Source organism: Odocoileus virginianus, chromosome 14, assembly GCF_023699985.2.
Source record: "Odocoileus virginianus isolate 20LAN1187 ecotype Illinois chromosome 14, Ovbor_1.2, whole genome shotgun sequence".
NCBI lineage: Eukaryota > Metazoa > Chordata > Mammalia > Artiodactyla > Cervidae > Odocoileus > Odocoileus virginianus.
Window position 1 is genome coordinate 37510393 of NC_069687.1, and position 19450 is coordinate 37529842.

General features: G+C 42.9%; 1 long non-coding RNA gene across 1 annotated transcript; it reads left to right on the top strand.

The window, feature by feature from the left end:
- The first annotated feature begins 1257 nt into the window (after window positions 1-1257).
- LOC110147317 (uncharacterized) lies at window positions 1258-2085 on the top strand. Its single transcript, XR_002316824.2, has 2 exons — window positions 1258-1503; window positions 1791-2085. It is a non-coding gene; the product is annotated as an uncharacterized lncRNA (long non-coding RNA).
- The last annotated feature ends 17365 nt before the right edge of the window (window positions 2086-19450 follow it).

Sequence of the window (19450 nt, forward strand, 5' to 3'; positions counted from 1 at the left end):
GAACCCACTTCTCTTACGTCCTCTGCGTAAGGGGTGGGGTCTTTACCACTAGAGCCACCTGGTGATTTTAAACGGTGATAACATGTTGTACTCAATTTTTTTTCACATAGGTCTCTATTGCATAAAGTCAGGTATAGCCATAGTTTGTAAAAACATGTACAAAGAGGATGAGGGGCATTGATGGAACAGACGTCATCTATCCCCTCCGCCCATTTCCCTGGGTAATTGAGATTTGTTTTGAAGCCATTTCCCAAGCAATTGGATTCTACATGAAGCGGCAGCGGTTGGTTCATGGTCAGCCCAGGAGATGTCAGATTGTTCTTTGTATCTCATTGATACATCAGCAAGTTGGAAACTGTACTGAGTAGTGGCTTTGGCATGTTCTACATCTGGCCAGTGAGGACTGAAGTCAGGGTAAACCCTCCCTGTTTATATAGCAGTATCTCTTTTGCTAATAACCCTGCCTGCCAAAGGAGCTAGAGGCCATTTCTCAAGAGAAGAGGCTACATATGGTAGATCTAAGCTACTTACTTTTTCTTGGAGGAAAAAACACTTGCAAATTTTTTAATATGTAGCTTTAAAAAACTCCTATCTGAAAAGCAAAGTTTTCCAGTAGCATTTATTAGGCAACTTGCTGTAATGTGTTTAGTAAAGGAAACAAGGAAGTGATGGTTCTTAATCAGAAAAGCACAGTAAGAGAAAGAATGTATACCATGTCCCGCATATTTCACAGAATAGCAGAGTTCTTGGTCTTTCCTGAGACTTCACAGTTTAATTCAACAGAATGATTGCTATGTAATTATAAAACCCTGCTGATTTATTTAGAATTCTCTTGAAATCTGGAGAAGGAAACGGCAACCCACTCCAGTACTCTTGCCTGGAGAATCCCAGGGACAGAGGGGCCTGGTGGGCTGCCGTCTATGGGGTCGCACAGAGTTGGACTGAAGCGACTTAGCAGCAGCAGCAGCTCTTGAAATCAGAGCTCGAGTTAAGCACCAGACACAAGGAGTCTATCTCAGAGATTATGCCAGAAGCAGGAGCACGTGATCTGAGAGTGAGACAAGGAAGAGGGAGAGTCCAGGGAAGGGTGCGTTACCTGTCTTCCTCTCCACTCCTCTCTCTTTTGGGTCACTCTGCGGCCAATAGCCCTGTGACTGAGCTTGGAAGAGGAGCTTCCGGTCAAGCGCTCGATGGCTGGAGCTGCAGCTCACAGCTTGCCTGCAGCCTCCCGACAGACCATGGGCCACTCAAAGATTCCTGACATCCAGACACTCCACTGCTGTTACTGCTTGGTCGCTTCAGTCGTGTCTGGCTCTGTGTGACCCCATGGACTGTAGCCCGCCAGGCTCCTCTGTCCATGGGATTCTCCACGCAAGAATACTGGAGTGGGTTGCCATGCCTTCCTCCAGGGGATCGTCCCAACCCAGGAATGGAACCCAGGTCTCCTCTGCATTACAGGTAGATTCTTTACCAACAGCCACCAGGGAAGCCCTCAGACACTTGGTGAGATGTTAAGTTTGTTGTTCTAAGCTGCTAAATTCTGGGTTAATTCGTACTGCGGCAACAGATAACTAACACTGTTCATATTAAGTAGAATATTAAGTGGTACTAAGATATCAAGTTTTCAAAGAATACTTGATGACATGAAAAAGTGATGAGGACACAATATTAGGTGGAAGCAGCAGGAAGCAGTACCATCTGCGTAGTGTGTTGCATAAATGTTGTTTTTGTCTTATTAGCACATGTCCATCCCTGCTTTCTTCTACTAACACAATTTTCCTTTCTCGTAGGAAAACAACTCCATCTGTTTCAAGTGGTGCTGACTCCAACCCATGTAGGCCAAAGAAGTGACTCAGACCAAATTTTAAGTTCCTCATTCGCTTGGCACATCATCAAAGATGGACTAATAAGAACAATTCCAGTACTTTTTCTTCCTTGAGTCGTTAAGGCAGAAAAGGGCCTGAACATTCAAAAAAAAGTTAAAGATGGTAAGGGTTATCATATGCCCTGGATTGAGTAGTTCTCCAAGTTAGAACCAACCTTAGAATTTTCGATTATGAAACAATAAACTTGGCTTAATTGGGATTGTGGTTCTGTTGTACTACACAATAGTATCTCAAATTTTTATAAAAATAAATAAAATTACTTGCAAACAGAGAAAATGGTAGAATCTACCAAGTTAACAGTGGTTCTATCTAGATTTGTGGGCTTCAAATTAGTGAACTTGTTGCGCCAGAATTTTTAAAACACAGATTCTCAGCCTTCACATTGGGAAACTTTGACCCAGCAGCTCTAGATTAGAAACCAGAAATGTGGATTCTTTTTTTTTTTTTTCCATTTATTTTTATTAGTTGGAGGCTAATTACTTTACATCATTACAGTAGTTTTTGTCATACATTGAAATGAATTAGCCATGGATTTACATGTATTCCCCATCCCGGTCCCCCCTCCCACCTCCCTCTCCACCCCATCCCTCTGGGTCTTCCCAGTGCACCAGGCCCGAGCACTTGTCTCATGCACCCAACCTGGGCTGGTGATCTGTTTCACCCTAGATAATATACATGTTTCAATGCTGTTCTCTTGAAACATCCCACCCTCTCCTTCTCCCAGAGAGAAATGTGGATTCTTAACAAGCTCTCCATAATGATCAACAAACAGCAGTGGAAAGAAGCGAATCTACAGGAGTAGATTATAAATGAATATTTTTTTTCTCTACATGCATCTTTCAGTTTTATAATGAACAAGTACTATTTGGGTAATGAGTATATTTCTTAAAAGGACAACTGTTAGTAACTTGATAATGTTTAATATTTATTATTTATTTTTATATATTTGGCTGTGCCAGGCCTTAGTTGAGATATGTGGGATCTAGTTCCCCAATCAGGGATGGAACCTGGACCCCTGCATTGTGAGCTCAGAGTCTTAGTCACTTGACCACCAGGGAAGTTCCAAAGTTTAATATTTGACATGAAACTTTTTATTGTGAGGAATCAAAAACCCCATTGGTTAGTAGGTCAGCAAAAAATAAAATACTCAAACATTATTTACTATGATGGTAAGCATTTTCTTAACTCTGATAAAGAATATGGTCCAGCTATTGGGGCAAAGTATACAGCAGATGGGAGGAGAACCTAGCTCCCCAGGGCTTTTCTTATCACTAAAGAATCAGTGAGGGTCACACCAGTTTAGAGGAATCTTGAATTTTCTCACCTGCAGTCTTCTATTTCCCACTAATGCCAGAAACACATCATTAATATTTTTAACTCCAGACCCTTCCCTACAAGACAAAGAAACTTCCACATGAGTATTACACAGACTTACTATCCTTCCTGGTCAGATTGCATCTCTTTAAGAACCCACAAGAGTTCTACTGGTACCCAAGGGGTTTCTTGCTAAGGGCTGTCCAACACCATCTCCACCATGTTTAAATCTGTGCTTTGTCTACATGTTGATTTTAAAAATTGAAAACAGGGAAGGGAATTCTCAGATGGTACAGTAGTTAGGACTCCACACTTTCACTGCCAAGGGCTCAGGTCAGAGAACTAAGATCCCACAAGCTGCGCAAAAAAAATAAAATTAAAAATAAGGAACACTGATATTGTTAGTCTATGTAATATTGATCACTACAGGGCCAACGTCCTGGGATTCCATTTCCTTCTCCCATTTCCAAATGATTCCAAAGTTCAGATCTAATGGATCCTCCCTTCTTACAGGCTATTCATTCTTCAAGATCATCAGCATTTTTGTTTGTTTGTTTACTTCATATTTGGACCTTGGCTTCAGGATGTGGATTTTTTTTTCCCCAGAGAGTTTCTAAATACTCTTCATTTTTTCTGAGTTTCATCTCCCCCCTCATAGCCTACATACTCTGCCTACATGTATCTCATCTCCATTTCCTTGTAGAACATCTTCAAGCAACTTCTCCAGAAATAGTGCAGGAGAAGAAAAATGTCTGAGCCACTGAACATCTGAAAAGTCTTCAGTTTTGTTGACAATGATTCATATTTTGTCTGGCTATAACAGTACAGCTTTGAAATCATTTTACCACTAGTTTTTTCCCAAACAGAAATTCTGAGTAAAAAACTCTGTATATATAGCAGAGTTTATCCATTAACAAGATTTTAGAAGGAATGATGCAAAACATAACTGAAAAGCACCAGTACACGTGCTGGGAGCCCCCAGTTTTCCTTGCATGTTCAAGTTCTTTAGGGAAAAAAACCTCCCAGCTTTTATTCAGGAGGTAAATTCCAGCCACCTGCTCTCAAATGGAGACATAAGAGGGAGTAAGAAGACAGTGGGCACAGGCTTTTATAGGCGGACTCTTAGTAAACACTGTAACTTCAGCACCCCTTCTCTACCTACCAACAAGATCACAACTTGGGGAGGTGGCCATGGCAGAAGACTCACTATATCACTGCATTTTCACACCTTGGGTTGCAAATTCTTCCTCTCTTATCTTCCCAACTTGCAAAAGTAATTGACACATCTCATGTGTTGATACCTCCACCCTATTATCTTCACTTTGATTTGAATTTTTATTATTTGTTGGCTCTTAGTTTAATGAAGCAACGAGAAGAGACAAACACATATCCTCAGTTTGCCATCCTAAATAAGAAGCTGTCTTTTTAGGAAGAACTTTTAAGGTTGGCAAGAAATGGAGCAGCTACCAAAAAGCCTCTAATGACATCTTTTCATCAAGGGCAAAACTCTCATGATTTAGAGCAAAGGTGAGGAAACCTCTTTATGATGAAGATGGAGAAGACCAGGGATTAGCTCATATCTAGGCTCAGAAATAACCATTCTGAGTCCACAAGAGGTGTTAGATAGTTTCAGCCACCTTGACCTGAGAGCCTGGGGCCTCCAAATTCCAGCTTAGAACCAACTAGCTATTACACTGACCTCTTTCACTCCTTTAAGAAGGAAGAGAGGAAGTTTAAGATATTTGAGGATTTTCTCTACAGTTTATAAATTATTTATATCCTTAAAAAAGTATTATAGCTTAAAATAGACTGTTATGATTTGAGTAAGCTTCATGGAAAATCACAAGGGAAAAAGCTGTAGGAGGTACACAAAACATCAAGACAGGAATAAAAGCATACTACAAGAAAAAAAAAAATCCTCAGATCACAAAGGAAGATAGCAAGAAGGTTAGAAAGGAACAGAAGAACTACCAAATAGTCAGAAAATAATTAATAAAATGGCAACACTAACCCCTTGCTGCTGCTGCTGCTGCTGCTGCTAAGTCGCTTCAGTCGTGTCCGACTCTGCGTGACCCCATAGACGGCAGCCCACCAGGCTCCCCTGTCCCTGGGATTCTCCAGGCAAGAACACTGGAGTGGGTTGCCATTTCCTTCTCCAATGCATGAAAGTGAAAAGTGAAAGTGAAGTCGCTCAGTCGTGTCCAACTCTTAGCGACCCCATGGACTGCAGCCCACCAGGCTCCTCCATCCATGGGATTTTCCAGGCAAGAGTACTGGAGTGGGGTGCCATTGCCTTCTCCAACTAACCCCTTACCCATCAGTAATTATTTTAAATGCAAATCGATTAAATTCTCCAATCAAAAAGCAGAGTGGCTGAATGGATTTTAAAAATAAGATCCAACTATATGTGTCTATAAAGGACTGACTTTAGCTTCAGGACACACCTAGGATGAAAGCAAAGAGGTGGATAAAGATATTTAACATGAACGATAACCAGAAGAGAGAGGTTATACTTGTAGCAGACAAACAGAGTTTAAGTCAAAATCTGTCACAAGAGACAAAGAAGGTCATTATATAATGAAAAAGAGGTCAATTCAGCAAGAGGACATAACAACTGTAACTGTATATGTACCCAGTGTAGGAGCACCTAAATGTATGACGTAAATATGCACAGAAATGAAGAGAGAACTACACAGCAATACAATAGCAGCAAGGGACCACTACCCCCACTTTCAACAATGAATAGATCAGACACAAAACCAACAAGGAAAAAGAGGACTTGAACAACACTATAGACCAAATGAACCTCAGTTCAGTTCAGTCGCTCAGTCGTGTCTGACTCTTTGCAACCCCGTGAATTGCAGCACGCCAGGCCTCCCTGTCCATCACAAACTCCCGGAGTTTACTCAAACTCATGCCCATTGAGTCAGTGATGCTATCCAGCCATCTCATCCTCTGTCGTCCCCTTCTCCTCCTGCCCCCAATCCCTCCCATCATCAGGGTCTTTTCCAACGAGTCAGCTCTTTGCATGAGGTGGCCAAAGTATTGGAGTTTCCGCCTCAGCATCAGTCCTTCCAATGAATATCCAGGACTGACCTCCTTTAGGATGGACTGGCTGGATCTCCTTGCAGTCCAAGGGACTCTCAAGAGTCTTCTCCAACACCATAATTCAAAAGCATCAATTTTTCGGCACTCAGTTTTCTTCACAATCCAACTCTCACATCCATACATGACCACTGGAAAAACCGTAGCCTTGACAAATGAACCTAACTGACATATAAAAGACATTTTATCCAAAGCAGCAGAATCCACGTTCTTCACAAGTTCAACACAGTATATTCTCCAAGATAGATCATATATGTTAGGCCACAAAACAAGTCTTAAACTTACAATTGAAAACATATCAAGTATCCTTTCTGACCAACTTGCTGAGAAACTAGAAATCAATAACAAGAGGAAAAGTGGAAAGTTCACAAATTTGTGAAAATTAAACCACATACTCCAGAATAGCATATGGGTCAAAAAAAAACATCCAAAGTCAAAAAATATCTTGAGACAAACAAAACTAGAAGCACAACACATGAAAACTTATGGGATGCAGCAAAAGCTGTTCTAAACGACAAGTTTAGTCATATGGCAGCTCTATTTCCAGTTTTTTAAGAAACCTCCACACTGTTTTCCATAGCGGCTGTGCTAGTTTGCATTCCCACCAACAGTGTAAGAGGGTTCAATCCCACTTCTGGGCATACACACCAAGGAAACCAGATCTGAAAGAGACACGTGCACCCCAATGTTCATCGCAGCACTGTTTATAATAGCCAGGACATGGAAGCAACCTAGGCGCCCATCAGTAGACGAATGGATAAGGAAGCTGTGGTACATATACACCATGGAATATTACTCAGCCATTAAAAAGAATTCATTTGAATCAGTTCTAATGAGATGGATGAAACTGGAGCCCATTATACAGAGTGAAGTAAGCCAGAAAGATAAAGACCATTACAGTATACTAACACATATATATGGAATTTAGAAAGATGGTAATGATAACCCTATATGTAAAACAGAAAAAGAGACACAGATGTACAGAACAGACTTGTGGACTCTGTGGGAGAAGACAAGGGTGGGATGTTTCAAGAGAGCAGCATCGAAACATGTATATTATCTATGGTGAAACATCACCAGCCCAGGTTGGATGCATGAGACAAGTGCTCAGGGCTGGTGCACTGGGAAGACCCAGAGGGATCGGGTGGAGAGGGAGGTGGGAGGGGGGATCGGGCTGGGGAACACATGTAAATCCATGGCTGATTCATGTCAATGTATGACAAAACCCACTACAATATTGTAAAGTAATTAGCCTCCAACTAGTAAAAATAAATGGAAAAAAAAAAAAAGACAAGTTTATAGCAATGAACACCAGAGTGGAGGTTCCTCAAAAAATTAAAAACAGAACTATTATATGATCCAGCTATTCCACTTCTGGGTATTAATGCAAAAAAAAAAATTCCAGATTAGGATCTTGAGGAGACACCTCTGTGTTCAGTGCACAGTAACTAACAAAACTACATGGTGTGCTTAAAATCTCCTAAGAATGTACACTTTATCAAATTATTCTTATCGTCCCCAAATAATGATGAAGATGATAGTGATAATAATAATTAAGAGGGCAAGAGAAAACTTTGGAAAGTGATACCTGTGTATGGACTTGATGGTGGGTTTCACAGGTTTATACCTAGCCCAGAACCCATCAAGTTGTATATATTAAATATGTTTGGACTTTTACATGTCAATCATACCTTAACAAAAAAAATTTAATAAACAGATCAGAAACAAGAATTCTGCTGGGGATTCATCTGTGATGGCTGCTCTAAAACAAAGGGGATAACACTAGCCCTGGGGTAGGAGGATCTCCTTCCAGGTGTGTTAGGGGCTGCGGAGCAGGAGGAGCTGCGGCTGCAGAGAGAAGCTGGGAGGAGCCGACAGCCCCGGATCTCCTCCGGCCTTCAGGGCTGCAGACGGAATCTAGCATGGCTCTTTCTGTAAAGCAGCGGACCCCAACCTTTTTGGCACCAGGGACCAGTTTTGTAGAAGACAATTTTTCCACGACCAGGGACAGGGGTTTGACAGTTTCAGGATGATTCAAGCGTGTTGCATTTATTGTGCAGTTTATTTCTATTATGATTACATCAGCTCCACCTCAGATCAGACAGTAGATTATGGAGGTTGGGGGCCCCTGATGTAAAGGACAGAATGGTTCCTTCCGAGAAAATGGGACGCAGGCAAACTGCGACCTGGCTTCAATCTTCCTCAAACCCTGACAAGCCCTCGTTCCCTCTCCTTGGCGACTAAACAACAAGAGAGGAGAGGGGAAACCTTCTCTGCTGGGGGATCTACCTACCTTTTTATTCGTGTCATTTGGTACACAATCAATTTATATGCAATGAAGCAAGAAAATATACAGCATTAAGTGGAAAAAGACAAAAGAACTAAACCCACAGATGACTATTGATGTTACTAGAAAAAAGGATAATGGTAAAATCAATAATATATATCAGATTAAATAAGTCCAGTTTGAATGTTTTCATCCCTAGTGTAGTCATTAAAATTTATAAATAACATATGTAATAACCAATATACAAGTTAATATATAACCAATAATCTATAATAACCAATATATAATATCTTGTAAAAATAATGTATAGCCAATAAGTCACAACTCAATGGACATGAGTTTGAGCAAACTCCAGGAGATGGTAAAGAACAGGGAAGCCTGGCGTGCTGCAGTCCATGAGGTCTCAAAGAGTCAGACAGGACTTAGTGACTGAACAACAACAGGTAAATAAAGAAAATAATGGAAAATTAAAAGTATCTGGATATTCCAAAGGAAGATAAGAAATGGAGAATAAAACTTACGGGCCAAATAGACAAACAGCAAGATGGTAGATATAAACCTGATTATATCAAATTATGTCAGTTCATCACCAAGGCCTGAATATTTTGTGTGGTAGGTACACCTTTGGCTTCTCTCCTCCCCTCACTATTGCCCAAATTCCAATCTGTATAACCAGTCACCTAGACTATTCAATAAGTCTCTAACAACTGTCCATGCTTCTCCTATTGTTTCTTCTGATCCACTCTCCTTAGAAATGCCACCGTAATTTTTCTGATGTTAATTTGATCATCTCCCCCTTCTGCTGAAAATGTTTCCATGGTTCCCATTAACTTAAAGAAGACATCACAAATTGAAGCATCCCTGAAGATTCTGCCTTTCTGGAAAAAATTAAAGGATCCCAAGAACACTTGTGTTGAGTTAATTTGTGACAACAAATTCCCAAAGCAGTGCACTTTTAGAACAGGGGATTTCCACTTTGCTCTTTGCCTCTAGTTCCTGTTTCCTGCCTGGCTTCCGAGCCAAACATCAGTTGCTTTTTCAGCATACAGTATTTCAGGGCCTGTGAATGAGGGGAGAAATATTGCTCTGGATTTCTGTTACAAATAAAAGCGGTAAAAGACAGACAGAGAGGGCAGTATGTTTCAAAAACAAATGGGAGAGAGCCTGTTCTTTCAAAGACACTTCCTACAGATAAGGGTAAAATTTCAGCCTGCTCCCCTCCTTGTAAACATTGTCTGCCTGCGCCTGTGGGCACTGCTGCCTAACACAGCACACAAGCCTCTTAGTGATTGGACTTCTGCCTCAATCCCCATCTTTGTCCTCCTCCATTCCCAGCCTGTGTCCTTATGCTCCCTAAAATGATGAATTTTTCATAAGAGGTCACCTACCCATCCATGTCACTCTGTACCTTTGTGCCTTTCCTCTGCTGTTCTCCTTAATTAAATGATCATCAATTCAGATGTCATCTGATCTGAGAATCTTTCTGGAGAGTTCTCCCTGAAGCTGGGTCCTTCTCCACCTTCCAACATCTATTTAAAATCTTTTTTCTTTATATTTGGCAGACTATACTGTAATCGCCTTTGCATGTGTTTTATTCTTGACTGGCTTATGAGTGCTTTGATGTCTTGTTTTTGTAGCTCCAAGGCCTAGCACAGGGAAAGACACATAATCTTCTAAGTGCTATTGACATGATATGAAAAGAAATCATTTATACTCAATAAAATGTTAATGTATTTTGTTTCTGTCTCACCCCACCACAAAACCTAAAAATTCTGAAAACAGGCACTTTTGTAACAACACTTTACTAATTAGTATACTTTTAATTGGAAACACTTTTCAAAGTTTCCTTACACCAATTATCTCATAACATATTTGGTTCTGTATCCACCATCCTTATTCAGGGCATGAGGAAACCGGCCTGGTCCAATGGCCCCACCTGGTGGCAACATTGAGAAACTGTTTGACAGCCTTGAGATTAGCCACAGAAGTGGGAAGTGGTATTTGTTTTAACTCCTGCTTCCTTTTCTAGATCATGAAGAATCTATGGCTAATTGGACCTGAACCTCTCCTGAAATAGAAAGAGTGGGGACATTTTTGTTTGTTCCCAAGGAAGAAAAGGGAATCCCCCTACTGTGGTTTGAGAGCTGGGTATATCGGGAAGGTATGAGAGTATCTCCGTGAGAAAAGGGGTAAACAGCTTTAAGACACAAATTTAAGCATCTTTTTAGATGTCCTCAACTACCTTCCTTTCTCCTTCTTAGTTGGCATGCCACTTTGGGTCTTGGGTGAAACGCCAGCCCACCAAGTATGGGATCTAACATCCTGAAAAGCCTGAGAGACGGATAAAACAACCCAAGAACAAGAGTTAGGCTCCTGAAAGGGGAAATTTGACCAGTGAAAAACGGAGACATCAGGGAACCTGGCAAGTAAACTTCCTCTTCATTCTTCAGCAAGGTGTGGTGTCTCCCCAGCTCCAGCTGGAGAACTCGAGTCAAGTCCCACCGTGCTGGGTCATCTGCTGTGTGTCTTCCCCACTCGTGTTAAGGCAGAGGCAGCGCGATAACATCCCATCACATTGTGTATTGTCTTCCTTCTGCTATCTTCTCTTGCCTCCTAATCACCAGAGCTTGCACAACCCAAAGGGACTACTGGCATCTAAATTCTGGCTTTAGCCTTTACTTTCTAGAGAGCCCAGCTTAAGACAGGCAATGTGTTTCTTAACTCTGTTCCCCTCTCTTTACACCTGTAACACCTTTTTTCTTTCTCCGTGACATTTACTGAAGAAATTCCATCATAATTTCCTATGAAACACTCCAGCATTCTTGATTTGATTACCTACATTCCCAAAATGCCCCTTTCTAAATTAGTAGTTAGAACTGAATCTGGATTCAATTAAGGCTTGAGTCTGAGTTTTTTTTTGGCAACAATACCTAATAGATAGTGCTGCATATACCTACTATGGATTCTCAGGTGGTTCAGGGGTAGAGAATCCTCACCTGCCAATGCAGGAGATGTGAGTTCAATCCCTGGCTTGGGAAGATCCCCTGGAGAGAAAATGGCAACCCACTCCAGCATTCTTGCCTGGGAAATCCCATGCACAGAGGAGCCTGGCAGGCTACAGTCCATGGGGTCACAAAGAGTCAGGCATGACTGAGCATACATGCACACCTATTGTGTCATTTAAGAGGTACATTTTGTCCAGTTGTCCTCTTTGAATAAAGTTAAAATTGACTAGGAATTTCAGGCCAACCAATTTATTACAAAGTTCTCCATCAAACTTTCACATGATGGCTTTAGGAGCCATTGATTGATACTGTCTAGCTTCATTATTTTATTAAGAATCACAAAATAGCAATATTGTAATTCTAACATTCTACTTTTACTAGTGGGACTTCTTATAAAAGAAGGAACACTTCCTTAGCAACTATTTGTTTACCCTGAAACTTAGCTTGAGAAGAGAAATCAGGATAAACATTTATCTACCAGTTTTCTAAGGGGCTTCCCTGGTGGTTCAGACAGTAAAGAATTGGCCTGCAATGTGGGAGACCCAGGTTTGATCCCTGGAGAAGGAAACGGCAACCCACTCCAGTATTCTCGCCTGGGAGAGAGGAGCCTAGTGGACTACAGTCTATGGGTCTGCAGAGTCAGACACGACTGAGTGACTAACACTTTCACACTTTCACCAGTTTCCTAATAATTATTTGGTGTGCTAAAAACTTCCAAGTTTTTTAAATGAGTTCTTTTGTAATATCATTATGAATTTTCACCTGTTTGATGTATTTCAATTCACTGGCAGATAGATAAAGAGGAATCAGCAGAGGAGATTGAATTCAAGAACTATCAGAAAAGTCAGGGGAAGTTGGTACACAAATATTCAGCCAAGTAAAAGTATTTCAGGGAGGAAAAAGTAATCAGCTGAGTCAAATGCTACAGTAAGTCCAAGTAAGATAAGGACTTAAAGCTGGTAATTATGAATTTAAAAGCAGATCAGTGAGCATGGTGCTATGTTTTCCTTCAGGCTTTTTTGGCTGGCAAGTGCAGGCATTAGAGATGAACTTAAAGGGGGTTGTGGTTTCACCAAGTATAACAAGACGGTAAAGGGGCAAAGATGTGGAAGGCTTATGCAAGAGTGCAGATACGATCACTAAACACAGGGCTTCTCTGGTGGCACAATGGATAAGAATGCATCTGTAAATGCAAGGGACATGGGTTCATTCCCTGGTCCAGGAAGATTGCACATGCCTTGAAGCAACTAAGCCAGGGCTCACCAGCTACAGAGCCTCCAAGCTGCAACAGCTGAAACCTGCAAGCCCTAGAGCCTGCGCTCTGCAACAAGAGAAGCCGCCCTGATACACCACAATGAAGAGTACCCCCCACCCGCGCCTCAACTAGAGAAAGCCCACATAAAGCAACGAAGACCCAGCGCAGCCAAAAATAAATCTTCTAAATAATAATTAAACAAGAAATTTAAGTTGGGTAAAGAGAAGACATGAGATGGAAAAGTGAAAAGGTGTAAAATTTTAAAATTAAGGGCTCTCGTGGGGTCAAAACTGTAGGAATCCAGATAGAGTAATTGAGAAAATGAGTTAGAAAAACAGAAGGAGGTGGTCAGAGGAGGAGATGTTAAAAGTGAGAGTATGAAAGCGCTGAAGTTACTGAAAGTTTTAAAAAAGCCAAGGGTATGATTGATACATAACTGTGAGAAAAGCAGACATGAAGAAGAGACTCGGGTAAGTTAGTTTCCAATTGCTTCTGTGAAAAAAATACCACAAACTTCACGGCTTAAAACAACATGAATTTATCATCTTACAGTGCTAGAGGTCAGAAGTCTTAAATAAAGGTGTCAACAGGGCTACATTCTCCCTGAAGGCTCCAGGGGAGAATCTGTTTTTTCCAGTTTCTGGAAGTCACCCGCACGCCTCAGTTCATGGCCAGCAGCAAGCATCAAATTGTGATTACAATGGGCCTACCAGATAATCTAGGTGATCTTTCATCCTCAAGAGCTTCAATATAATCATATCTATAAAGTCCCTTTTTGCCACGTAAGGTAACATATTCACAGGCTCTGCAGATCAGGACGGGAGCATCTTTAGAAGTCATTATTCTGTCTAGCAAACATGGTGTCACAGCTCATGACTCAATAATACAGATAAGACAGCTACACTAGTGCTTGTGGAAAAAATAGTCAATACTGCCCTCCTACCAAAAGATACTGCCTGAGTCAAGAATTCTAAATAAGCTTTTTTAATATGGTCTCTGAAACTTCATTTCTGTCAACAGAATTACATTTTAAACCATTGATATGGAAAGAGTTTTTAGACCAGTGAGTCAAACTTTTATGAAACATTTAACTGAGGTATGATTGACATACAGGGCTTCCCTCGGGGCTCCAAGGGTAAAGAATCTGTCTGCAATGCAGGAGATGGGGGTTCAATCCCTGGGTCAGGAAGATCCCCTGGAGAAAAGAATGGCTACCCACTCCAGTATTCTTGCCTGGAGAATTCCATGGACAGAGAACCTGGGGGGCTACAGTCCATGGAGTCGCAATGAGTCGGACTCGACTGAAGCGATTAAGCAGCAGCAGCAGCATACATTGGTAAAACCGCAGTCTGTGCCACAAATACGTGACCTCCAAAAGTTTCCCTTCACCCCCTTATTTTTTTTGCATGAGACAAAGACACTTAAAGTAAGATCTCACTTAGCAAAATTTCCAGTATGAACATACAGTATTGCGCTATGGCTGAGTCTTTTCGCTGTACTCCTGAAACTATCACAACATTGTTAATAAGCTATACTCCAATACAAAATAAAAAGTTTAAAAAAAATATTGTTAACTGCAAGCACGATAAAGGACCAAAAGCAGGGATGAGAAAGGAAAGCAGGTGACAAACGGGCTTCTGAACCCGTTTTAGTCTAAAGCCACTCCCTTCCCGGTGAGGGGAAGTTCTAGTTCTCTCCCTCGCCCGCTCTAGTTCTCTCCCTTCTGCAAACAGCCGCATTTTTTAAATCACCCCTATACACTCTTACCTCCAGTGACTCCAGCCAAAGGTGCATCAAGGCTTTGTGGAGCAGGAAGCTTATGCGGGGTGAGGGGCGTCTTTAAGAAAGACGGGGCTGGGGGTGCGGGACGAATCTTAATTTTGCGAATTTTACGCTTCTTGAAAGCTCAAGTCTCACTCGCTTAAAGGTGAACCTTCCCCAGACGCCAACTTATGAATGTTAAATTATCCGAATGTTCCTTTCCCGCGGCATCCTTTTCGAGGGAGGATGGAAAACGCCAAGGAGGGCGATCCGAGAAAAGAATACGCTCATTGGAAGAGCATAAAGCAGACGGTGGACAAGGAAGAAGGTGACTATTCCAAGCTCACGCAGAGCTTACTTTCTGCCGAAAACTGCCCCCACGAGGCGCTGCGCCTTTTTATGAAGCCCCTGCACTCCGGCTTCCCCCGGCCACCCTAGCGCAGGCTTCCAGGTGCTCCGACGCTCGCTGTCCACTAGGTCGCCCCTGGTGGCCGCAAATCCCCGGAGGCTTTTGGGAAATAGCTCGGAACCCCCCCTGCCCCACAGCACCCTCGCCCCAGCACCCTGAGCCAGCGCAGCGCCCCCAGAGGCCCCAGGCGGCGGCAAGCCTCCCCCTATTCCTTCGGCGCTGCTGATGCTTCCGTGGGCCCCTGGAGGAGAGACCGGCGGCTCCAGGCATCCGAGTGGGCTGTAAGCGGAAACCGAGGGAAAGGGGGCGGACGAAGAGCTTAAGAAACCAGCGGAAGACGTTCCGCGGGGGCGCTAGGCGCGCGGGGCTCCGGGCGGCTAGGACCAAGCCCACTCCGCCGCGCGCGCGCGCGCCCCCAGCCCTGAGCGTGGCCCACGCCGCCGCACCCCCCACCCCAGTCCCTGCCCCGGGACCCAGCTGCTCTTGGCTAGAGCCCTCTGAGAGGACGAACTTTTGCGACCCTGATAGACCTCTTGGAGTCGCCCCCCACCCCCGCTCCAGGCCACCCGGTGGCTTTCTCCTCCGATTCCAGGCTGCCCACCCCGCGCCCCCAACCCCAGCCCTGCGAGCCACGGCGCCCGCGCGCCTTCCCCGCCACCCCGGGAGAGTGTAGGGTGCCATCCAGTTTCCAGTTCCCAGCTGCGGATCCCGGCCTCCCCGCTGTACCCACCGAGAGGTCGTGGAGCCTGGGGAGCGACTACAGGTTATCCTTCCGAGGCCGGCGAGGAAAGGCGTCACCCCAACAGCGGAGGTGCGGAGGCGAACGGAGGCGGCGGTTCAGCCCCGGCAGCTCTATCCGCCATGAACCCGCCCGGACCCCTGGCCCGCCCCTCTGCAGCGCCCGCGGGAGGCGGGATTATAGCAACACAGCCTTAGATGAAGGGTCGGACTCAGCTCGGTTCCCTGGCGAAAGAAACAATCCTTATTGAATGTGCCTGAGTTGCATGGAGTTAAAAGACGCTTACTCCTTGGAAGGAAAGTTATGACCAACCTAGACAGCATATTAAAAAGCAGAGACATTACTTTGCTAACAAAGGTCCGTCTAGTCAAGGCTATGGTTTTTCCAGTAGTCATGTATGGATGTGCGAGTTGGACTGTAAAGAATGCTGAGCGACGAAGAATTGATGCTTTTGAACTGTGGTGTTGGAGAAGACTCTTGAGAGTCCCTTGGACTGCAAGGAGATCCAACCAGTCCATCCTAAAGGAGATCAGTCTTGAGTGTTCATTGGAAGGACTGATGTTGAAGCTGAAACTCCAATACTTTGGCCTCCTGATGCGAAGGGCTCATTTGAAAAGACCCTGATGCTGGGAAAGATTGAAGGCAGGAGGAGAAGGGGACGACGGAGGATGAGATGGTTGGATGGCATCACTGACTCAATGGACATGAGTTAGGGTAAACTCCAGGAATTGGTGATGGACAGGGAGGCCTGGCCTGCTGCAGTCCATGGGGTCGCAAAGAGTCGTACATGACAGAGCGACTGAACTGAACCGAACTGAGTTCCTACATGTGGCATCATTCAGTCCTAACAAAGAAGAAATTTACTGTCCACGTGTATCAAGTGAGAAAACCAGCTCGGTTGGAGAGGTTAGATCACTTTAATTTACCCAGTCCTACAGCTGGTGAGGGGCAGAGTTTAAATTTTCAGGTCTATTTCCAAAAGTTATTTGTTAATTCCTGTGGTAATCCTTTTCAGTATTACAAAAAAATTTGCACTCACTTTGAAAAACGTGGAAAATGAAAACAGACTAAGAAGTAAAAGTAAATGACCTATAATTTCAACAGGTACTAACACCACTATTTTCATATATTTGGCTCATATGTATGCTTACTTGTGGAAATGCATGTAATACATACATACTTACAAAATTAATCTCATGCTCTATATGTTGTATCATTAGCACTCAAAGGGTCAGTTTTGATTTTTCTAAGAATTTTTTATTTCAAATTTATAGGCAGCAGCAGAAAAAGTTGAGACAGAGAAATCCAACATTCTTTAAAATTTTGATAAGAATAGTCAATGAAAACTCTTCAGTAAACTAAAGGATTAAAAGAAACATGTAAATATGGTAAATTGTCTTCCAGAAACCTATTTAGAAGATTTATTATCTAGGGATTTGTCTTGCATTAGGCAAATTGATCTAGAAGAAAAGAATAAAAAGATTTATAATTTTTAAGTGAATGTTATCCAGTTATATAAAGATATAATGAGGACAACCCTTGAACTGTGTAACCAACATTTTTAGTTTTAGTTTTCTGTTTTTGGTTTTTCCTATGAAAGTACCTCCAGGAATTGAAACTATTAATTGCAATATTAATAGTAAGAATGATTCCATGATGGAATGGCATAATTTCCCTCCTCAGTTTCATCAATTCTGGCATTTTAAAATCAATGTCACCTAAAATCAACGCCAACACCCCACCAAGCAGCTGCTGCTAAGTCACTTTAGTCGTGTCCGACTCTGTGCGACCCTATGGACAACAGCCCACCGGGCTCCTCTGTCCACGGGGATTCTCCAGGCAAGAATACTGGAGTGGGTTGCCGTTTCCTTCTCCAACACCCCACCAGGCCACAAAAACAGTGGAGTAAGTTCAAGGTGAATTCAGGGCCCTGGCTAAAAGGGGTCACCCAACTTGGGGTCATAAGACAATGCCTACTGCCTAAAGCATCCCTGGAAGAAGGCTGATGATGCCTGAAGCTCTGCTTCCTCCACCACAGAATTTCAAGCCTGCTTTCTGTAGGAAAAGTGTGGCTGTGACCTAGCTTCATCTCCAGGTCTAAAGAAGAAGCGTGTCTGGGCTAAGAGATGAAATGAAGTTTGTGCCAGGCCTCTTAGGGTGTCAGAAATCCAAAAAGGGCAGAATAGGGGGAAATTGGGCCATCTTACATATATTTTTCAAAGTTGAGTTGACTGTCTATGGACTGGAGGAACTTCAGTAGAGGACCTGGTGAGAAAGGCCACTTAGGGGCGGCTTTTACCACCTTGGCAAGTCTGCTGTAGAATGTTCATGGTGTCTACTTCTCTTGGCATCTCTTCCAGGCAGAAATTGTCTGATTTTTACAGAAAGTTCAGCTCACAGTCCTACTTAGTGCTGGGGCGAGAGTGGAATTAGGTCTTCCAAGCAGCCTTATGCTGGGAAGAAGGAGCAACCTGGTATTTGGTTCAGACAGTGAGGAGAGGTAAGACAGGGGCAGATGGAAAAACATTAATCCCTCTCTCTCTCTCTACTCATCTACCTATTTTAATTTTCTACTTTTGAACGTCTCTTTCTAAAAGGAAACTTTTTTTTTTTTTAAGTGCAACTGAGCAAAATTACAGGATCCTGAGTTCTGGGATTCAAACTATCTGGGTGCAAACATGAATCCCAACACTTACTAAATTGTGTCAATATCATCTCTAAAGCCTTAGGTTTTTTCTACCTGTAAAGCAAGGACAGTAAGAACACAGATCTTCCTGGACTGACGATGGGGGTCACATCCTGATAAACCCATAGTAAGTTGAAAATATTGTTAAGTCAACAATGCATTTAAGGGCCTCCCTGGTGGTCCAGCGGTTGAGAATCCACTTTCAATGCAGGGGACATGAGTTTAATTCCTGGTCCAGGAAGATCCCACATGCCTCAGAGCAACTAAGCCTGTGTGCCACAACTACTGAAGACTGCATCCCTATAGTCCGACCTCCTGCAACAAGAGAAAGCACCACCACAAAAAGCCCTGGCACCGCAACTAGAGAGTAGAAAGCCCACACAGCAATGAAAACCCAGCACAGCTAAAAAGAAAGTATTTTAATGAGTTTAATATATCTCACCTACCAAATATCATAGCCTAGCCCAGCCTACCTTAAATGTGCTCAGAACACTGTAGACTTAAAAAAAAAAAAAAAGCAGTGTAAGAGTTGTAAGTGAAGTTTTGCCTGGGGCAAAATGAATACTATGGCTCAGGAGACAGTATATCAGATAGCTCAGAGAATTGCTCCAAAGAAGTAGGGGGAAGGTCAGTATATATGTAATTTTGGTGAAGGGGTAGTCCATGCAATCAAGCACATAGTTTTTTGGGTTTTTTTTTTTTTTTTGCAGACGCTTTCTGCTAGTCACGAGGAGAATTCCTCACCATAAAGAAGGTTAAATGTTTTTCTAGATATGAGGAGTTACAAGAATTGGGCTGATAAAATCGGCTTCTGAAAATATCTAAGGGTCTGAAAACCTATTCTGCCAGTTCCGCACTGCCTCACTACTGAGTGCCTCATTTCTGCTCTCGCCCGAGCTCCTTTCAGAGGGTGTTGAAGGTCAGCAGCTGCAGCAGCTCACGATTTACTCCTTGTAGAGGTAGATGGCAAGTGCCAGTTTGTAGTTGTCAACACTTACATAGA